Source organism: Homalodisca vitripennis, chromosome 5, assembly GCF_021130785.1.
Source record: "Homalodisca vitripennis isolate AUS2020 chromosome 5, UT_GWSS_2.1, whole genome shotgun sequence".
NCBI lineage: Eukaryota > Metazoa > Arthropoda > Insecta > Hemiptera > Cicadellidae > Homalodisca > Homalodisca vitripennis.
The window spans coordinates 73512181-73534270 of record NC_060211.1 but is presented as its reverse complement, the minus strand read 5'-3'; positions in this window follow the sequence as shown (position 1 = coordinate 73534270).

Genomic DNA, 22090 nt, shown 5'->3' with positions numbered 1-22090 from the left:
TATTCGTTTTCAATATAACGTATAGACAGATAGAGAGGTGGTAATGAAAATTTGCCAGCCCCTCGTGTAGTAAGTTTTCCTAACGCTTGGCCAATTATATAAAAATAATCAAAATTTCGATCATCAGAAATACACAGCAGTAATAGTTTTTAGAAAAATTAATTATCAATTGTCTTTTTTGTAGACTACGTTTTATAACAAATGTATAAACTTTATACATTTTTCCCCACAAAGTATTCGCATTATTCTTTATATTAAAAACCATGATGGTTTAACTTTGAGACAGAGTCTGATGGTTTAACTTTGAGACAGAGTCAGACTAAATACTATTGGGTGATAGAATAAAAACATAATCTTAATTTAACATTAATCGTCCCCTCAATTGCATACTTTATAGGGGTATATAGATTAATCGACTCCGCAGCAATTTAGGCAGATAAATCCAAATTTGAAATACGATGGAATTCAGAGCATCACTTTCTATCAAGAAATATTGATTTTAGACTTACGGTGAGTTTTACACACAGAAACTGACTTCGATGTGTAGACCATAGCATAACTTCAACACAGAAGAACATTCAGGAAACCGTAAAGTTATGTACATCATATAACAGGTTCGATTTCATACAGAAACATTTAACATATTGATTGCCATAACTTTTAATTTGCTGATTCTCGAGATAACCTGTTAACAGTTAGGCTACGTATAGTCTCAGCCAAATCCCATAGAAGAGGATATCTCTTCACAACATGACGTTGCCTATATACCGATTACAATAACGTTTTATTATTGGTTGAGCGTCAGCAAACTAAGACTGCAATGGCTGGAAACATTGTATTTCTGTCTGTCCGCCCGAATGTTATTTCGAGTAGGAACTAATATATAGACTTGAAATATTGAATGAACATTCATTTGTATATAAGTAACACCGAGTTCAATGATCTTGTTTCCATGCGATTTGTAAAAATAATTTTTATTTATGTCTTGTGGGTGACCGTGATGAAAACGAAAGAATCGCAGAAAAAATATTTGTAAATAAACTGAGTACAACCGTATAACATTTAACATTTGAAACAGCATCGCGTGTATCTGTAAACATTAAATATTGTATGCAACCTCAGGGCCAGCCTTCATAGACACGTGGTACGGCTTACTCTAACACTGTTATTACTGTACGAGCTTTTAGTTTCCATATACCACCATCCTAATACCCCAGACGCTTTTCCAAGGAACATACCAAACCTAGAACATTCTTTTATGTAAATTTAAACGTGCCCCAGCTTCTAATACATCTGTGCCGACAAAGAACGAGACTGTGGCCTGTCATATATAAACGTTGTTATTGTGAAATTTGCACTGGCCTGACTGCGGAGCGTCACAAAGGCCGCAGAAATATGAAGGCGCGTCCGTCGCCACGTCCTGCCAAACAAGCTACCTGCCTGGCAGTTGTCCTGCCCGTGTCAAGCCGCGGGGGTAATAAACTGGGGCTGTTTCTTTCCGGAAATGAATTCCTGGGTCAACCACCTCTCTTTTTAATGCACCCATCCCTTCCGCAGTTTAATTACAAAAAATGACGGTCGGTCCTCTTTTTGTGTCAAGTTTACATTATTCGCTCCTAATAACCACCTCCCCATTTGGGTTCAAACTCTTCAAAACCCTTTGGGGTAAAGAACTCATTCTTTCCGGTCCAGTAGTAAAAAACAAGTGATTCTTTAGATGCTGGGAGTCTATAAAAATGTTGGCATGAAGAGAAACATTCTCAAGAAAACTACTACGTTATACATTTTACTGTCCTAAAAATTGTATTTATGTTAAATTTAGATTGACTTATATGTGTTGTATAAAATAAAAATTAGAATTAAAGTTTTAAAATAGAATTCAAGCACTACACCAATAATATTATAACACTTTTAAATCCTAAATATTCATAAAACTAATATGGATGTATAGGATTATTATATGGATGTCCTAAACATTTAACAATGTTTACCGAACTTGATTTATTTACGTGACTTTGGACTATTTACAAAACCTAAAACATGTTTAACAAGAACGAATAGTAATTCATTGCTTAAGTGCGATTTCCAGCTGAGAAACTAAATTTTTTATGAGGTCGAATTATTATCATGTTTACCGGAAAAAACTAATCAAGACAATTAGTAAACATTTGAATAAATGCATAAACATAAACATACACTGAATTAACTTAGAATGGGTTTCAGCAATATTTTTGTCATATAGACGTGGAATAATATATAAATAGCTAGATATATACAATTTGTGTATAGTATTTATGCATAAGCTTTGACAACAAAAATAATTCAGATATAAATGCTGTAAGCTGTAACGTCTGATTAATTTTACAACATTGAAATGAAGAAAAACGTAATATATAATATTTATTTTTATAGTTTAACAATTATCTATTTAAGTTATAACTATAAAAAAATATTGTCTGTAGGAAGCAAAACTAACCTTGGTCATATAATTCACAGAAAGATATTCATTAATATGCACATTATTTAATTAATACTAACGAATTTTGATGATGAATTTGATTCTGTCATCCAATTATTTCAGTATAAATGATACTGTATAAAATAATATATTTTAATTATATTTTATTATATTACATTTTTTATTTAGCTCATATTTACTTTCCATAATAAGTAAAAAAATACATTTTTGTGGCAATGTAATACATTTTTTAAATACTACTAAACTTTTCAATAGTCTTTTTGTATGATATTATTCTAAGAAAGGCGTTCGTTATTACGAAATACATTTTAGGCCAATGTGTTATTTGAAGAATCGTAAGAGTATACTGCCGGAAATGAAACCAATGTGTGGAGGGACGAGGGAAAACACTGCTTGTTTCTGTTGGGTTTGCCGATTCGCGAGGCGAGACAACTCAATCGAGAAATTCGTTCCAGAGGCCAAAACTATTTGAAAACAAGTGGAGTCTGTCAAAAGTCGCCCAAAACGCGACCGAGGGTTGTGTCCTACTTTCTAATTCTAAGGGTGCTCGGTCAGCTCTCCCCGCGTGCCATAAACCGAGCGTGACCTTCCCCAAATATAACTTTCCAAAACACAAAATGTCCGGTTTTATAGCCATTATAAAGTACTTTTGAGGTTCGCCGCCCACCATATATTGTCGCGTCTCCGTATACCTGCCCCAACCGCACTATAAACCTTCGGAAAGATACTTCGAAGACAGCGAGTAAGATATTACCAACAACATTATCGCGTTTGGTTTATTACTTCTTTCTTTTATGGTATATGAAGTTATTCCATAAACTGGCTACGCAGTAAAGGTATTGGTACTATTACAGAGACGTGCTGATGAATAACAGGCGTACGCCACACCACGTGTGACAGGGGCCTCGATAGAGGTTGCCTCGACATTTTTAAATCTCATTTCATTCTTGAAATTTAACGCATAGAGATAGACGGACAAAAATCATACATACACAGAATTTGCACAAAAATGATAAAAATAATATTTGTATATGCAGATATTACGTTTTATGCAAACTTTATAGATTACATATGTAATTTTTCTCGAGATATCCTACCACATGATTTATTCAAATTTTTGTTCATTAAGTTTGTTTTAATAGCAGTGACTTGTAATTGAAGAACTCCAAATATTTTATATTTTAAGATAAGTTCATATTTTTGATTCATACAATGCTGTATGAAGTACTAGCTTATAGTACTTCCTAGCTAGCATAAACAAGATTGTAAGAACAAGGTGTGACATTGATTTGAACACAGTTATGGGTTCAAGTGGGTTCTTACTGGCAGCAGGCCCGGCAAAAATATTTTTTATTCCACCCTCTACTCTAGCAGGCTACACCAATTACGGATAAATGAATATTCCGACGAACGATAATCCCCATGCACCATGAGTAGCGTTTTCAAGTTTTTCATGTAAAAAAATTTATTCCACACTTAAAAAAATTGAGATTAATACAAATGAATATAATTATATAAGAACTATGAAACATTTACAAACTTGAACCAAATAAATAGTTATGTCACCATCAAACAAACATTATTTTAAAAATAAAAAAGAAATTATGAACACAACAGTTTCTAAAAATTGTGCAATAAATTAGAACATCCAACAAGAAAAAGCCAGATAAATAATGAACATCACAAAAAATTAACAAAGTTAAAGAAAGAATTCTAAGAAGAATTGTACCATTGAATAAATTATATGTTATTAAGATAAGATATCTTTAAACATTTTACTGGATGTAGAAAAATTACTAATGAACATAATTAGTCTACACTATTCCATTCAACAATTTTTAGATTCACTCACTATCATCCAATTATAAAAACATCTCATACTTAAAAAAACCATGTAGTGGTTTTTAATGTTCCAAATTATATAAACAGAAATCAAATTGAGTCGTCTTGAAGCATTTGAATTTTAAAAATGTTTATATTTAATTGGTTTTTTAGGATAGTTTAATTAGGCTTTGAAACTGGAAAGAACAAGCTTCTAAAATTATGTTTAATTATCATCATAAATTGTGATAGGTAATCAAATTTCCTTCAAACGAAGACTGCGTAACAGGCACATCTCCGAAATTATCTACATAATATGTAAAGAGTGCAAGAACCATACATATCAGATGAACTTTTCCAATTTCTCTACATAACTTTTGAATATTAATGCTTGACACCTATAATGTCCTATAATCAGTAAAAATATTTCTCTATTGTCTACTACATGTGAGAGCCGGATTGAGCTTCTTATAAAACAGTTTAATTCCTTGAAAACGTAAAGATTTTGCAAATGAGATTATTTTCAAATTTGTAAATAGTGGCTAGAAATTATTGGTCTTATTTGGTTTAGAAATCTTATAAAATTTAATAAGGCAATATAGTACAGAAACATCAAGCACAATTTTTATACAAAATCACTATTAATTGGATCACCAATTAATTATGGATCAAAATTTGAAATAGTATTTTTAAGACATAGTATTAATATATGTAAAACATACAGCGTTTTGGGTTAAGAAACTATTTAGAGTGGTTTCCAGAAGGCCTAAAGGATGTAACTTTTAAATTTTCATCAAGGGGATTAGATATTCATACAGATATTTTATTCCATTCCAGTGAATTTTGTATTAATAGTTTTACTAATATATTGTACTTAATATTTTAGAGCGTAAATTGAAAGCACGAGAACAAGCTTATTACTATATTTTTAATTCTTAGTTTACATAAATAATCTTGAAAATACTTTTTGTAGAATATATGAGATTACAATCAATGTACTAAAATGTGATCTTCTTAGGATCAGGACCATCAATAGTTAAGACATGACGAAAATACATGAAATTCTCGAAAACGAACAGACCTGTAGACTTGAAAATGTACATGAAGTTTCATTTATAAAGCAATATCGAGTTCGATGGTAGTTACAATGATACGAGTATATGTCACGTTTTAATCGTGTTTGAGGTGTTCTTGACAGACATAACGTGGCTTACAAAGAATCTTTGTCGGAATGCCAATTATGAAAGTGAGGAACGAATACATTCTGCGGTCTTCTGGGAATTCAAATTTATAAACTTTTAATCACATCCATCCTCATCGGTTTGATGGATACTAACCTAAATCATAAAAATTGATAGTTGATAGAACCAATTATAAGAATTAATATATCATTCTATGATATTTGACTGAGCCTTAGACAACACCTTTTCCCGGTGGTATGGCAGCAACGAGTACATCGTTAAGAGACAATTTTGTAAACAGACTGAGCTTAATCATATGCAATTTTAACATGTGCTATTTGTTGGATTCTATCGTTACACCGTTGTATCAGTTTATACGTATACAGGCAAGATAGAGTTCGATGATTAGGCATGTCCCTCCATGGGGTTTGGCTGAGAGTTAGCAAAGCCTATTACTCAGGATGATATTTCTAGAATGAATTGTCTTATAAACATGAAATGTTGTATATTTACTAAACTATCACCAAGGGTTCAGGAATAATCCTCTTCTGTGTGCATCTTTGTCCTCCTACTTGTGCGTTTTCAGCTCGATATTTAAAAATAAAAATCAGCTATGGACATTTTACATATAACGTCGTTTATACAAAAGAAATATTAATGATGGGCCTTATAGGCTGATACTTTACGTAGCCTAAACATCCTCAGTACTTCTCTAAAACTATTACAACTGCAGGCTTTCAATGTTGCATAAATCTTCATTTCTACATAGATGATAACTAACTCTATGAAGGGGAATTTCTATCTTTAGGATTTAACTGAGCGTCATTAAAGTTTATCACTCATCAGCCTGGAAGGGTTTCTCTTCTATGAGCCAGGCATCTGTAAACATTTCCTGACCTGAGCAACGCCAACAATGCAAAATCAAACTATAATACAATTTTGTCACTAAAACTTTTAAAATTATCCTTAAAGTATATTATGAGTTTGGTAAAATATTCCTAAATTATTATAATAAAAATTCGTAACTTTCTGTATGTACGTTTATGCATGTGCTACGGAAGTGGATGAGTTAATTTTAAAAAGTTATTTTAATTTATTACTTTTCAAAGATATGTTACCTTGGTGATACCCCTGGGAATTTTCAGTATTAAGTACTAACGTTGAAATGTGTTTGGTAATACAAGATCACTTTGGCTAATTACGTAAGTGGTTTTTGAAGAAGGTTTTCCTTATACTTATAGCTGTGCAAAATATACAGTTATACTTACATTCCTGTACACAACTATTTAATACATTATATTTATTACTTCAAATATTGTTTGTTACTGACAAATTATACAAACAAATATGATAAAGGTAGGTACTTGAAAACATAAATTTTATTAGTATGTTAACATCAACAGAATTAAAAATAGACTTTTAAAGGTGGAAAAGGCTTTGGCAGATTCTATTTTCTAAACAAATTGGTTTACAATTTACCATGTGATTTAATCTAATGAAAACTTTCATGATATTTTATTAAGGTAGATTTTACATAATCTTACTTCAAGTGTACTTACACGAAGTTGATTACAAGAAATTAAAATAGTTTTACATTTATGGATAAAGAAAACCGACATAAAAGTGAATCAATTTATAAATTTATATTTAAAAATTAAGTTTGAGTAATGTGTCCATAACTGCTTTACAGACTATCGTTCAAGCTTGTTGTATGTCTAGCACACTGAACGGACTAGCTGTGTTAGTCAACCACGTTAATGCGCCTCACCATGTGATATAACTAATAAAACTTATAAAAACCCTCTGATGACAGTTTGACTAATAGTTATGACAGGATCAAGCAAGAGTTGTTTACAGTTACACACCTACTAATTGTTTAATTGAAAACCACCAACTTAAAAAAATATTTCTAGAATTTTGCTTGTTATATTTTAACATACTTTGAAATTAAATGTTTACTTATTGATTGTTTACATTGATTTTGACTATCTCATATAGAAGCGAAAATTCACAAAATGTATAATCAATACATTTTATATCCAAATTTAACAATTACAACAAAGACAACCGCTCTTCAATCTTTCCAAAAACAGTTGCTTTGTTGGACTGTACTACACAAGTTTTTCTTTGTGCTCGTAGTTTCCAGGATCTCACTCCATATTTAGACTAGAAGTGACAAACATTTTAAAAACAGAGTACAAAGAACGAGGTAGTTTAAGGATGACCTGTGTTTCTTGGAAATTATAATGCGTGAGATTTATGATCTTAATTAATCCTCATCTTTATATTAACCTGATTGAGAAATCTTTATTTACTTACTTAGGTTGGTTACAAGAAGCTTAAATCGCCGAACAACCTACACCAGTTGTAAAAAAACTTAAAAACGCCAAACCGCTGTTAGCCATTTCCAGATGTCTATTTATAAAATGCTGTATAATAAATAAAAAACCTCCACCATGTAGCTAAACATATCAAGCCACAGTCCATTCAAAATCTCTGAATTAATTTATGATTATTTGGGGAAATCCGCCGCAAATGTAGAGAAATCTGCACTCCTGCATCCTGTCCAGCTACTCTAGCTAATTATATACGAAGCCATTTTGACACTGGAAATTTCATTTCACTGCATGAATGAAAATATCAGTAACTGTGTTACTGGAAATATCAAGTCACTAAGTAACTGTAAATATCGATCCACTGTGTAGCTCTAAATACCAAGTCACTGCATTACAGAAATATCAAGCCACTGTGTTACAGGAAATATCAAGTCACTGAGTAACTGTAAATATTGAGCCACTGTGTAGCTCTAAATACCAATTCACTGCATTACAGAAATATCAAGCCACTGTGTTACAGGAAATATCAAGTCACTGAGTAACTGTAAATATTGAGCCACTGTGTAGCTCTAAATACCAAGTCACTGTATTACAGAAATATCAAGCCACTGTGTTACAGGAAATATCAAGTCATTGAGTAACTGTAAATATTGAGCCACTGTATAGCTCTAAATACCAAGTCACTGTATTACAGAAATATCAAGCCACTGTGTTACAGGAAATATCAAGTCACTGAGTAACTGTAAATATTGAGCCACTGTGTAGCTCTAAATACCAAGTCACTGTATTACAGGAAATATCAAGCCACTATGTTACAGGAAATATCAAGTCACTGTGTTACAGGATACATCAAGCCACTGTGTAGCTGTAAATAATTCTGTTATATTTAACGATAACATTTAACTTGCAGGGTGACAGATGGAAATATGAAAATACTGATTTGGCTCAATTATCATTAGTTAATTCACGAGTGGTCATGTCTCGCTGTATATGCTGTGTTCCTGATAGAGCCCGCCAGCGCATTGGAGTCTACTAGTTAGTCACGAGTTGGTAAATCTGTCTTTTTTCCAAGAAAGGTTATACTATATACTATATATATGTATATATATATATATATCAGAGTATATACAAATCCGAGTATATATATATATATATAAATAATTCTAGAAAAGCGTCTCTTATTTTAAAACCAGATAATTTCTGACGTTTGTTGAAAAAGTAAGTTAATCAATTAGGAGAAATCTTTATGCCCACGAAAGCAATAAATCAACGTAAAAAGTCTCCAAGGACTACGAGGTGTACAATTTTTAATTTTTTTTTGAGATTTTAACAGAAATGTAAAACACGTGGTTTTCTTGAAATTAATATAGTAATATTTCATAACAATTAAATAGCTCGTTAGCCAAGTTAGATTTGGTGAAAGTTGATATAAGGCAGTAGGAAGTATAAAGAGTAGAAAGTCTGAAACGAACCTTTTTAAAATAATTATATTTTCCCTGTATTGATGCACTTTAAACCAACCGATATACGCTTACATACAGTTATATCACCGTTGGATTTCTGCATAAATATATAGATAGTTGCAATTTTTAAGGCTTGTATGTAGTTAGCGGGAGCTGATTTAACATTTGTTTATGAGTCTGAAAGTTTTAAGTGAATCAAGTTAAGAAAACTATGATCTGAGAAAAATAGCTTTATACTTTTAACTCTTTGATACCCTGCCATTTCGACCTCAACCAAAACTACCACGGCTGAAGATAAATTTCTTCCTTCGATGAAATTTTTCATCCATTTAAAGAAATAACAGGTTGTGTGCTTATAAAATAAAAATTGGCTCTTGGATCGGAGTTGAAAATTTTCTAACATCAATATGTTTGGTACTTCATGTAGAAATGTGTATGCGATATATGTTCAGCTTTATGACTATAACCTATACGTGAAATAGTCTGGTGAAATCGTATGTTTACTGCTGATTGATGAAAATCATCATCTACAAGTCCAAAAGTTACGAGTATCGTGAACCGTCAATGTTTACTCTAAGCCAATAAATACACGTGATGCGCCTAAATGCCGAATTATCCGTACATTAACATTATCCAGGACGCGAGGTCCTGTGGGAAGGAGGGCTTTGCCGTTCAACTAAGCCGGGCCATCAACCGGGCATCACAATTACGTGTTATAATAATATAGACCGGTTGATTTATCGATGTTATAAACGAGCGGCGACGGACCCTCACACCCGCATCCCCGACATTGATCATGCGATGGACGGTTTTTAAACTCTATCGGTGTGTTTAAATGTGTGTGGGGTCAAATAAAACCGTCACCAGTGCTTTGTTTGAAGACCGATTGGAATATCGGAGTCGTTTGTCCCTGTTTGGGAACTCCAGGTTCAACTGGCACCCAAACATTTAGAACTGACTCCACAGTTTTATACAGAATGCAGCTACTAAGTCTTTTAATACAGGTAAAGTTTAAAGCATGTCATTAATTTTACTCTGAGAATATCATGCGCTTGATCAGAAATAAATTTCAATATTATTATGAATGAAGTATTCAAAAGGATGGTTTCCATTGGTAACAATTTTGAAGCCTTTAAAGGAGAGTATTCCTTTATTGTTCAAACGTCCAGTTGTGGTCAAAACTATTCTATATAAAGATCAAATATATATGGAGAGGTGAATATCTGGCACATAGCATAATGAACTTTGGTTAAGTATAGTATTTAATAAGAACACTGTATTATGTCATCAGATTATTTTTTGAATACTTCAAAAGACCTACCATCGAGAAAAGTACAAAAAGCTTAAAGAAAAAGTGTATTCAATCTTCAAACTGTTTTTGAAACCTAGACTCCTAAACAGCATATTCGTCACTTCCTACAGACTGTTATTTTAGTTATTAGATATATGATATCCTTGCTGTAACAAAAGTGCTCTAAAAGACGGCGACAACTTGGTCTATGAATGTTTTAAATTACGGGGATTTATATTTATGCACTGCAGAAACCTTAAACTACAGTAAAAATAAGCAACCATCCAGATGTCTTTTAAAAACCTTTCAAAAGTTGTGTACCGCTCCCCACCCTGTTTTTTCTCCTTTTCAAGTCCTACCGAGTATATTAAGTGTTGGTGCTGTGTGTTTGTGTGTGTTTAGTTACTTAAATAAATTATACTAGTTATTGAATCTGGACATCAAGAACAAGTATTACACTGTATTCTATTTCATTATAAATTTATAGTATGCATAACACGATCTTCCTTGTTTTAGTTTATTTTAGTACCAATGCTTTAGTAGTAAGGGAGATTAAAATCTGACATCTCATGGCGGAAATCGTTTTGAAGTCAGACAAAATTGTGCAGTGATCGCAAATTTCACCCCATGATATTAAATTATTGTAATTGCTATACAATAATACGTAATTTGAAACCTAATTTCATGGGTTTAAAAATTCGGACCATAAATAACTAATTGACCAAAATCTACCATTATTTTTGACAGTTATTATTAAAAGTAAATATTATAAAGGCTTCAAGAACAGGAACATATATGTATTAAATGTTTCGTTTTAACACGAGAAGTACATAAACTTGTTTATTAAAAATATTTGCTATAAATACACCACTAAATAAACTCACAACGGTAACTGGTATCTTCTATTTAGTGTCAGTGTTTATATTTTGGCTGATAAAAAGGATATGAACATCATAATTACATGACAATTTGAGGCCAAACGTCTTTACCATGGTACAATCGGTTTTCGATGGGAATTGGGTTTAGCATCATACAATTTTTGTTAAAGCCCTTCAGTACACTATTTCTGATAGCTGCATTTTTTATTATTATGGTATTTATAAGATTATAGGAAAGGTAAGAATTTCAAGCATTTGGGGAAAATATTATAATCAGTCTAAAGAATAAACGAAAAAGATTAAAATATGAACTTTTTGCAGTATACACATGCTTTTGTTAAAAATGTTTTCTTCGAAAAATAATTTTAAAAAAAGTTCAGTTTTCTTAAATTATGTTTAATTGCAAAATATAATTTCATTGAGTCGTAAATTGATAAAACGAATTTACTCCCAAATTCTGTATCTCATACAGGTACTGTATAATATTTCACATTTTTACTTTCAGCTGCGTTTGTTTGGGCCCGATAACAAAATTTCCTAATTTTTTAATTCAAAGGTTTTTTTAACCTCTTGTTATGGGAGAAAAAAAATGTTTTCACTTATTCTGTCTCTAGAGAAGATATGATAAAACGTTATGAATTTAAAGCATAAAAATATTTTCCCAACATAAAATCGATTCCGCTACCTTAATGGACTTTTTATAAAAATAGTAAGGAACAATTAATTGTTATGTTTAGCCCTATTTTCATGAGGGATTTGTTTTGAACTGTAAAACATGAGTAATAATTGTACATTATAATTTGTAAAATTGCTAACACCACTCATTATCCTCATTGTGAGAGTTGAAATACTCCCAATGTTAGTGTTGGGAAGCGTAAACGGTGGTATGATACTGCCGAACCGTCAGATTGTGGGATCAGGCCTGAAGAGAGCGATGTGTTTTTACGGCCAATAAACTCCAAAAGCGCGATTTCCTTTCAGAGGAAGTGAAGCCACTTTTGACTTGGACGTGGGAGTGATGCTTCCTCTTGTGGGGCGAAAAACATCTTCTACGGTGACGTTTGGGGTAGGATAACAGCCATGGAAATTTTATAGAGCCATCATTCTCTCTACTAGATTTACTCCGAACCAGTTTGATTATTAAAGCATTACATATTTTTATACAATATTCAAACTCGAAATTAATCATCATATAATTACACAGTTATTTCTTTCACATTAGCTTATATTAAACATGGAGTATCTATAGAAACCTTGATAGGATGTAGTATACCCGCTGATCTTGAGTTTAGTCCTTATTGGTTATTAGACTAAATTTAGCCCGTTGTCCTAACTATATTTGATCTGTTATATACGTATTTATATATACTATCGTAGTAGTGTTTACGGAATCTAGTGATTAGATTTTCAATGAAAACCATAAAGTGCTGCAATTTTCTGATAATTTTTTAAATATTTTTTAGTGTTACGTTTAAAATTTTTTGTACTGGTTCCTGTTTTTATGTATTGTGTATATTATAATTATGTTAAATGTTTCTTGTTCAGGCATGTTTTAATTATATTTTTTATTGTATTCCGTTAAAAAATAGAATTCTATTGACCAACTAATCTTGAATACTTAACATTATAATAAGTGACTTTAACATAAATTTGCACTGCACTTGCTACTACAATATGTTGAATGGAGAACATTGCGTGCCAAACTAAAATTTACGCGGTAATAACGCACCCCACAAAATCCATCGCGGATGACACAGTTGTCGCCAAACAAAAGGCTCGGCAAATATCGTAATATGTATGCTAATGTTAAAGGTTATGAACAACGGGTGCAAATCGAATTTGTCACAGTTTTCAGGGGCGGGACAGATATTGAAGGGGACTGTTATGGGAGGGCGCAGATGCAGTTCATAGCTGATGACGTCAGGCTGCAAGTGTTACTCCCATCAATAAGGCCGCAGTTGCCGTCGACACACGCCAGCTATAGCTGCAGCTACAAGGCTCTATAGCTAGCCTCTCTGCCAAGTCGGAGGCCGCACTACAAGTTTGGGGTTTCCAAGGGTTTGTAACCGATAAACTCTCGTGAGTCGTAACTTTGCGGTGCGCCAACCGTTGCAGCCAGGCACCCATTGCGTGTAACTACGGTGTCTGGTGGTACTGTTGGCAGCACCGATTTGTTGTACATGGAACTGCCAATATGTGAAGTTTCTTTAGTTCTTTCTAGACTTCTAAAAACAGGATGGAAGGAATAAAATGCTACCACTTCCATGAAGAAGCAAGAGCTGGATTATGGCATAAAGACGAGACTGTAATCGATCCAAATGTCTTTTTTAGTAACATTACCCCAAATTTACTAAGACATCAAACTACATTGTAACTGCGTGTATAGCCATCATAAAACTAAAAAATATTAAAATATTAAGGCAAATCATGTAAAATATTAAGGCAGTCTGTAAATGTATATATCAAACCACCGTGTGCCTAAACATATGAAGGTACTGTGTAACTGTATATATCCAAGCATCGTGTCAATGAAAGTATTAAGGCACTCTGCAAATGTATATATCAAACCACCGTATGTCTGAAAATGTTAAGGCACTGTGCAACTGTATACATGCGGCCACCGATAGACTGGAATCATCAAGGTACTGTGTAACTGTATACATCCAAGCATCATGTCAATGAAAGTATTAAGGCACTCTGCAAATGTATATATCAAACCACCGTATGTCTGAAAATGTTAAGGCATCAGGGTACTGTGTAACTGTATATATCCAGCTACCGATTGACTAGAAACAACAAGACACTGTGTAATTGCATATATCCAGCCACTGTGAAATTGGGTTTATCAAGTCACTATGTGACTGGAAATATTACAATATTGTTTAACTGAATATTTAAGGACACTGGATAAATAGAATGTTAAGCTTCCTGGAAAAATATACATTTGGGGCCATTGCGTAAGTGGATCAAAACCAAGAATGAAACTACACATAGCGTAGTTAATGTGGGAAGGTTTGGTTCAATAATAATGTGGAACAGCTTCAATTCACCATCTGCTTAGTGCATCGTCTGAAACCTGACGCTGTGACGGAGTTTATCCTGGAATTTTGAGTTCACATTCATATTGAGATCCAAAATAGTTAACAAAAAGTTGACGAAGAAGAAGCTCAAAACGAATTCATAGAATCTTAGCTTATATTTCATATTAGAGTCACCTATATTACAAAGACAAGTATAATCTAGAAGAAATTTATCTGAGCGTTAAATTTTCATTAAATGAACCTTTCCCACCATAGCTACGTTATGTGTAAAAAACCTGATTGCTCTGCTTGTGCCTTTAGAGCCAGTCTAATCGTATTGCCCTCTCTTATGCACCTGGTGAGACAATAAGAACAGCTCTTCATCTAGATTACACTTGATTTTGTGGTCTAGAGACACCTAGATCCATGTTTTCCAACGGTGTTAATTCTCTAGTTGTTTATATTAGGTAGACTATAATAAACGTGAAATATATTCGTCTCGTATATGCCATGGAAAACGGTCCATCTGAAAATAAACCACGAATTTACGTTACATCGTGCAGATGAGTATTTTATAATTTTGTGTGGTATGTATTCAGAAATATGAACTCCATCCTGTACCACTGCTGTAGGAAATGTTCTAACAGTGCAGTGTAGTCACTTCCATTACTACATTTCCTTTAAATCGAGTAGTTTACTACGAATAAAAACTTTTGGTTTCAACTGTAACTGAACTTCCAATGACATTTAGACTGTAACATTAATATAGTTTACCATTAGGTCTTCAAATACGGGTCTTATAGCGAACTCAGTTTAGAAATGTATTGTCTATATCGACGAATACTGCAAAGCGAAAGAATAATCTTAGTAACATATGACTATCGTACATACAAATCGAAAAAAAAACAGTATATAAAGATACGAAAATAAGTATATATATATATATATATATATATATATATATATATATACTTTTATATATATATATATATACTTATCCTGGCGACGAATGACGTAATACTACTTGGGGACAGTATTCTAGAAAATAAAGTAATGACGCATTCGAATGTAAAGTTTATATACAGTTGAGACAAATCATTTCAAATGAAGTCTAACCTATAGGTTCGTAACATTTAATTTACTTTAATTTATTTTACAGTATTACAAATTAAAAATAAACACGTAGATAGGTTGAACATAATGTTTAAAATCTTCTTCTACAGAACCTGAAGTAACCCATATTCTTTGAAATTATAGATGTTTGAGTGGAGCGCATTTTTTCTTCTCAACGCTGACTAATATTGAATTTCTAACTGATAAAATTAGGTTTTCATTCAGGGGTTAAACACCGGAAAGATTATTCTAGAGTAGATCAAAGTTGTGGCTTTTTGTCCAATCCCCAGAAGAAGGCCTAAAATAACAATAGGTTTATTGGATTTGAAGTCAGGACTATGAAGTCTTCTGTGCCAAACCTACTTCTTCAAGTTCTGGGTCTAAAACCTGTAAAGACTGATAATATTACTGGGGTTTAGTTTAAACCTAAATCTCAGAGAATTGATCTCATTGCTGGCAAATCAACACAATCAATGTTTGTTGAACTTCTTTAAAATGCCTTTAAATAACAAATAACACGTAAAACCTAAAGTTATCAGCCAGCTGGTAACCATGATATTTCTGTAACTTTTAGAATTATCTAATAAGCGAGTTTTTCGTGGTGAGAGATTTTGATACCCTTGACTGGACAAAAACATATAACGTCTACGTGCCCCTTTTTCTTATGAACCTATAATGTCTATGATACTGTAACATATAATAGTTAATTGTTCTGCAACCCTCGGGCCTGGGGTTACCTCCTTCCCCGAAGACTCCGACAACGTTAATGTGTCCTAGTATTGATTTAGACCGCTCTCTGTGGCTCCCCACCTCTATTCTTGCAATCTTTTATTCGTAGGGCGCATAAAAACTATCCCCCGCCGTACTGCACACACCCCTGCCTATACCACGCCACGACCCTAATCCCGGCCAGCTGATCTAAAATACACACGGCGAGGCGCGGCGTGGAGCAGGACAGATATTGACAGTGTAATGGGCTCTTTTGTTGGCTGGATGTTAATTCCCGGCCGGGCTGTGATCGCCCCTCCAGGCCTCTGATTAAAAGAAATAAGTGTCAAACAATGGTGCCGATATATTTGTCGCAGCTCAATAATGTCTTGCTAGCCGACACCGCACCCCGCCCACATTTACATTTTTATTAAAAGTTCACACCGCTCTCACCCTCGGGCTGTAGCAGAGTTGATGTGATTTTTAGCCATTTCACCGATTTAGTAACCCCTGTTTAACATAATGTCGAATCACCGTTACTCAGTAGTACCCCTTAGATTACTACTCCCTTCTAAGGGAAATGGTATTGTTATATCTTACTTATTATGTAACAAGTGAAAACATTTTAGATTACTTAATTATCTAATCGAAAATTGTATTTTAATCTCTATTTTCCTGTTTAGCTAAATCATTCTTTTGTATTATACAATGTTTCATATATATTGTACTAAACCAATATTGTTGCAGGGTACACCACTATTACAACATATTTAAAGCAGTTGTGTTTTAAAAGCTATTCCAGTTTGGCAATTATTTATTCATGATACTACCAGTATGTGATATCCTTACTAGTGAAGAAACGTCAGTTAGCTCCATTGTGTTAAGAATCGCAATAACTGCTATAACAATTTAAACAATTATTGTAGTTAATATTTTCTATCCAAAGCCATCTTATGGTTTGACTTTTGTAAAGAATGTGGGAAAGGAAAATTTGCTAAATCTCAGAGTAGATAATGTAGAAGATAACGATATCTTCCTGGTAGTTCACTGACGAAAAGTTTCTACAAATATTATTCCCTTATTGCAGACTACAACATCGAAGCACAAATCTAAAACATCATTTTCACTTTTAAGGGAATTCTTTGTATGACATTGGGATTTTTAATTGGTTACACTGAACAGTTTTTAAACAAAAAATAGTTCCAACCCATCTTCAAACTGTTATAGAAATCCCCGGGATTTGAGCCCAAAATTAAAACCTTTTGTTTGGATAAATTTTAACATTTCTTATATTTTTCCTATCTCTAATAACGTAGTACACAAATACGTTTAGTTTACTCAAAACAAAGCTAAGAAATCCTGAAAATGAAAGATATTTTCTAAATCATACCTAATTATAATACAAACTGTTAATCAGTTTCCAAGATAGCATTATGTAATAAATATTGGCACAATTAAAATTTTAAGTATTTCATTCAAATTCAAATTTATATTTGGTCCCTTAGAAATATATATTTGATTTTAATTTAACAGCACAGTGTACTTGGATTTCAACCAGATATTTAACATTTATTTGCTGTTTAACAGTAATTACACATTTTTAATATATAATAAATTTAAATATCCGTTGAAGAGTCCAAGTAGTATTACTATGCAACAAACACCGTAAAATAATATTTAAGTTATAGGTAACAGAGAAAACGGTCAGAAGTTTAGGTGGTTCCCACATAACCTCGTAAAACGCGTTTTATTGTGATGGTAAATATTATTCTACGCCGAGTTGGCCGATTCGGTATACCCGGGCGCCTTCTTATTAAATCGTCAGAGCTGGCAGGCGCTATTCTCTATTAAGACATTATAGCAGCCGCCACCCCAGCAGGGCTTGTCGGTAACAAAGCGTCGACTGATGCGATTGGTCACGAGGGTTGCGGCGCGGCCGGTGCAGGGGCAGATCTGTGACAGGCGTGTGATGAGCGGTACAAGGCTGGCTAGGGGTGCAAGTAGGGCAGGTGCGTCGCGGCGCCGGGCGGTCACAGGCAGGATGTGCGGCTCGGGACCACAGAAGGGTGGAGATTTTGCCGGTAATTATACCCCGCCAAGAGCCGAAGTCTTGTTTGGATTAAGGGAAGAACAACATTGCTTATTAGCACTGCTTTACGCTCCACACCGTACTTTCTCCTTCGCTGGCAAAATCCTAACGCAAATGAATTTTTATTATTCTTATGAAACACAATATTACCTATAAATATTATCAACCAACTGCATTGCACAGTGTTTTCATTACAAAAGTTTGTTATGCTCAATATTTAGAAAAGTGATCAAATTGCTGCGCCAGCAGGTTCATGCCAAATTCTTTAAACCGAATTTTAAAAATTAGTGTAAAAATACCCAAAACTATGAATAAGGTAGTTTTTCAAGTTAAAGTTCAAAAAGTCTTTATTCATTAATTGTATAACATGCATTTATACATATAATTTGCTTCACAAAGCTCATTTGAAATGAGAAAGAAATTAATTTTATTATTTTAGTCTGTCTTTCTCTCTCTGTCTGAGTGATGGCTGAGATTTTACATTAAACATTGTTTTTGGGTTAGATTTTTCATTTCAGGATTCAGATTTTATTCAATACGTTCTATAAAATGATGTTTCCTTCCATATATATCATCGGTTTAGTAAAGGTAATTTTTACAGAATTTTCAATGTCCCCAGGATACACGTTTTTCATTAAAAATTATTACTGTAATATGTAGATTTACTTGACAGAAGTAACTGAAAGAAGCTTCTCTTTGTGAACTCTCATTTCGGGTGAGGGATATTCATAAAAATGGGTCATCCAATAAAATAATTTTAATGATCCAAGATCAGAGAATGCCCAGTTTTCTTAATGTAAAATCTAAACACCGCTGGCCCTACAACAATCTCATCCTCCACGCAATTCAAAGGGTTGTAATTAAACTTAAAGACCCACAATCTTCGCTTTGACTTGATATCGTTTCCTGTGGGCAAAAAGGTTGCCCGAAACCGCAAGACTTCTTGAGCACCCCCTTCACGTTGTGGGGCGGGAGTTGGCAAATATTTTACCCGACATTGTGTGAACGGGCACAATAACTCGAGCTGAATAGAACCAGCTGATTTGCTTCCAACTCGTCTCTCGTCCACTTACTTCGCTGCACTTAATAATTGTGTTACCGCACTTTCAACTCGGCTTTCAACCGCTTCAGAATATCGAAGGGAAAATATTCGCTCGGCCACACCCTTTTAAATTCTTACTATTAAAGCAAATATAATTTAGAGATATTGTTTGTGTCACATTTGCATGTCTTATATGCTATAATTCTATAAATTCCGTTTTATGGTATATATTATCTTAGGTATAACATAACATTTATTGTGCAATAATAATAAAAAGATAATTATATTTGCTGAGAATCAGTATTTTCAAGCATATCCTTATAGCTTACGACGAGTCAATAATGGGTCAAGCAAAGTCTTATTTGTTAGATATCTTAACCATTTAAAATACTTTAATCAGCTAATTCTGCAACCTTGTCTTGAATAATATGTCAAATATACAGTTTACCACATTGACTTTTAATACACCACTAATTTACTAAAAAGTAATTTATAACCTGTGTTGTACCTAGTTTGTACTGAGGTATCTTTAGAAATCCTATTAAGGAAACAAAAGTGGTAAAAAACCAATATTTTACATTCAGCCTTTGTTTCGCGGTTGGCTTTAAAATCTCCAATGAATAAGTTGTTATTGTAAGTCTTACAAGGGATATATATTTGTTTAAGTAAAAGAACCCTTAATTACATTTAGTCCAAACAAGCTATAACCAAATTTACCTTAGATTGAGCGTTACTGAACGCATGCCCATTGCTTCGACATAATTTCATTAAAGTGTCTACGAAATGGTAAATATATTTATAAACTCTTTCCTTATTTATAGTGACAAAAATCACATCGATTTCAGTACCATATATGACTGGCTCAAAGAATTTCTATTACAAGTGACCAATTACGAACATCTTTTTCAGCAACTAATTCTCATACAGCTTATATCCCTTACAACTCTTGTGACCGCTGAGTCGTTAGAAATCCTTAAAAATGTGAGAACTATACATGTAATGGCTGTAAAGTACCTAAATATACAAAACAACATTGAGTTTTTTTTTTTAAAGACATAAGATTATTTCCTTCCGTGTAAATAAATGACTATTTTAAGGGTTGCTGGTGACCAATTACTGTCTGGAACAACGGCTAATAGGATTATGTATAGTGATAACAAACCAGAGGTATAAATATTTCAGGTAACCACTCCTGCATTTATTGCCAAATTCCAATTGGAATTATCTCTGTCTGTCTGTTTCCACGATACTCGAGAGTGAGCTAAGCCATAGACTTGAAATTTTGCAAGTGTCTCATTTCTATACAGGCAACATCATAACGATTTGATTTGACTCGGCGTTAGCGAATATTTTTTACTTGTCATGAATAATCAAGATGGCAACAAGAAAATTGAAAATAAATTTGGAAACACAATGAGTACAATCATGACATTGTTACACGTGACATAGTAACACATGTAGTCTAATTATCCACAGTATATCTAAATAAAGATTTGGGTAGCACAATTCCTCTCTTGTTTGCAATTGTGATGTAAAACCTTCTTTTCCGTATGAGTGTCTGTCTATCTATCAGCAGGACATCTCAAGAATGGTATGATTTATGTATTTGTAACAGTGCCTGTAACCTCATTGAAGCTCGTTATGTGTCGCGTGGTGTGGCAAGAAACAATGCTGTAATCTAAATCACCTTACCGTTAAGTAAGCTTAAGGGGTATTCGATGGGTTTACCTTTCAATCTGCTGTTGTAAATATGTGAAAGCACATATGGTATAGTAGCTATGACAAGAAGGATTGATTCACTGTGAATGTTGGCTGCAGATCACTTTCCCCTTAGTGCACCTTCTGGAATGTGAAGCAGTCACAGACGTGACTCCTGGAATCTGGAATCACGTCCGTCTGAAGAGATATAAAAAGACCGGCGACGAGGAAGCTCAAAGTGAGTGCTCTGCAATGTTTTAGGCACGACCTCTAAGCACGGTGGAGTTGGAAACAGGGTTGATTCAATGTGAATGTTATTTAGCTTCGGTTCACCTTCCTCTAAATACAGGCGTCTGAGGTTCCAAACGCTGCACTAAGAGGAAGGTGAACTGGAGGAGTGCGTTACGATGTTTTAGCCACGACTTCTATGCACGGTGGAGCAACCGAGGTTTATATATTTAACATAACTGAGGTGGAATGGGTTCATTCAATGTTGTTTAGCTTCGGTACACCTTCCTCTAAGTACAGGCGCCTGAGGTTCCAAAATGCTGCACTAAGAGGAAAGTGAACTGGAGGAGTGCGTTACGATGTTTTAGCCACGACTTCTAAGCACGGTGGAGCAACCGAAGTTTCTATATTTAACATAACTGAGGTGGAATGGGTTCATTCAATATAAATGTTGTTTAGCTTCGGTACACCTTCCTCTAAGTACAGGCGCCTGAGGTTCCAAACGTTGCACTAAGAGGAAGGTGAACTGGAGCTAAAAACATTCACACATACGGTATCATTTTACCATATATTTGAAAATAACTTTCTAGTTATCCTCTCTCCCCAAATCTAGGATGTAATTGATTTACTTAAGGATTTAAAGAACTTACTTATGTTTGTTTTTGCACAGCGAGTAGCTAGATCTGATATGCATATTTACTTGTTTTTAAGGATGCGGATTGTATATTTTTTCAGAATGGTAA